Genomic DNA, 2,650 nt, shown 5'->3' with positions numbered 1-2,650 from the left:
GGCGAGCAATCCTGACATGATTTGACATAAATGCCCTAATGATATGACCGTTGTGTGGATAAGGTTAGGGACAGCTGGCGCACGGCATAACAATTGTCGGAACGTTTCAACTGTGAAAGTCCGCATGTCCCTCATATTCCTCACTGGTAGGTAATCCACACTGGCAAAAACGTAACTCCTCAGTTAGAGAAAATTCCTCAGAGGCCAGAAGATCTTCATCTTTATCACTCAAGAATTTGACTAAAGTGTAAAAGATTTCCAAAGGCTTCACTCGAATGATTTGTATGTGTAGGCTTTGAGATGAACATCACTTGGAAACTTTTCCTTAGTTTTACCTCAACCCCCTTTAATAGTATGATGGTCCTATGACACAAAATACATGACATGAAACTATGAAAACAAAAGTCTTGACGCTTCAAAGTCCTCGCATCAATTTCTGGACACACCAATTTCCTCACTTTCAAAGTTTTCGAGGAAATACCAAAGTCTTTAGCCGAAGACATACATTTTTAGGGGTCGATATTATTTGAATAACTAAAACTCCTCAGTGACTTATAGAGCGTGTGTACACTCACAAAAACATTAGTCTCTTAACATATAAGTCTTCAATACACCAAAATCACTAAGGGGCACTAGATGCACTCACAAGCTTGTCATGCCACAAATGGATTCACTTGTACAAGATGCTCGGTAAAATGGCATACGAGATACTCACCGGTAACAAACCCCAAGTTGGATACTTTCGGGTATTTGCCTCAAAGTGCTTCATTCTTGATAAGCACCGTCGTTCTAAAGTTTCCCCTAAATCTCATCAAGGTTTCCTACTTGGTTACATATCAAACTCTCACACTTACTGTGTGTACAACAACTTCACTCAAAAAGTTGAAGACACGGTAGATGTGAAGTTTGATGAATCTAATGGTTCACAAGTCAAACAATTGCCAAATGATGTAAGAGACATGGAACCTTCAGAAGCCATTCAAGACTTGTCCATCAACAAGAATTGTCCCAAGGAGGTGAAGGAAAGTACTTCATCAACACAAGTGGAGGCTCCTACTTCATGTTAAGGTGAACGACAAAACTACATGGATGCATCCACAAGTGGAACACACCATGATGAAGAGGAGGAAGAAGTACATCGTGATGATCCACCCCAGCCTTCCTCACCACCACCTCAAGGAGATGACACCTTGAAGGACAATGAAGAAGAAGATGATGATGAATAAGCTCCACCATCCAACAAGAAAAAGCTATCACGAGTTCGAGCACATGTGGACAAAAATCATCCATTGAATCAAAACTTCGGTGACATAAAAACCGGGAGAATCACTCGCTCTAAAACTCATTTAGCGAACTTTTGTGAGCATTACTCATTTATCTCTAGCATTGAGCCTATGAAGGTAGAAGAAGTACTTCAAGACCCGAATTGGGTGAATGCGATGCATCAAGAGCAACACAAATTCGAGAGGAATGAAGTTTGGACACTCGTGGAGAAACCCAAGGAAGATCACAACATCATTGGTACAAATGGGTGTTTTGAAACAAGTAAGATGAAGATGACCAAGTGGTCCGCAACAAGGCATGTCTCGTAGCTCAAGGTTACACGCAAGTCGAAGGTATGAACTACGGTGAGACCTATGCCCCCGTTGCTAGACTTGATGTCATGGTTCCGAAACCACAGTCCGGTCTGGGGAATTACGAGGCTTTTTTGTGCGACCACTACTTGATGTTGCTAGTTAATTGTGCCGATTCTTTCTATGACTTACATAAGGCATAGAGTGAACCCGATCACTACTATAAGAATATTGTGCCTGTTGAGTGATCATAGTTTTCAGCATGTCGATGCCATTCCTGGCTTCGACCTTAATTGGAGTATTTCCGATAATTGGTAGTGCCTCGATATTGCTATTCGCCGCAAGAATGTTGTCTATATGGTTTGAAAAGTGACCCGCCGACGTATGGAATTACTGAGGCGGCGACTGAGCTGCCAACGGTTGATCTGAGTGGCGCTGCTGAATTGGTTGACCATATTAATTTTCCCGAGGTTGACCAGTCCCTCGTGTTAGAGCATATTTCTCCATGTGTGATTTTGGTAATTGATGACAATCCCTATGAACTAATGGTTGCCTTGAATTATATTCGAAGGATTTGTCCATAGGCACTTCTTGAAGTCCATCTGTTGGTTTCAAGGAGTTTATATGATGACCAAGGTGGTATTCAAGGTTTGATCCAAAGATTGGTCATAAATACACTAGGTTGATCAAGATTAAGTCAAAGAGTGAATCAAGTCTATTAATACACAAAGCATACAAGATGTACCGAGAGGGATCAAGGGATTCCATCGTATGGTAAGCATTGCCCATTACGCTTTGTGTACTAACCCATGTTCTTCCCGAGAATTCTGTGTGGGGTTAGGTGTGTTTCCATGGGCTTGCATTAAGAGGAAGATCTCATACAACCCATGGAGGATGATGTCAAGTGGTGATCGTCATCAAGTTTGCGGTGTGCAAGTTCAAGTGGAGCATCACGAAGATATCATGCTTGAAGCTTGCCGTCCATTGTGGTGGCAATGGACTTGTGAAGATGTGCTGAAGAGTGGGGGAGCAATGAACTAGTCTTCATCAAGCCAATGAAATCAAGAAAGGTGGTC

This window comes from Hordeum vulgare, chromosome 4H (assembly GCF_904849725.1).
Source record: "Hordeum vulgare subsp. vulgare chromosome 4H, MorexV3_pseudomolecules_assembly, whole genome shotgun sequence".
Taxonomy (NCBI): domain Eukaryota; kingdom Viridiplantae; phylum Streptophyta; class Magnoliopsida; order Poales; family Poaceae; genus Hordeum; species Hordeum vulgare.
Note: the sequence above shows the minus strand (reverse complement) of the source record.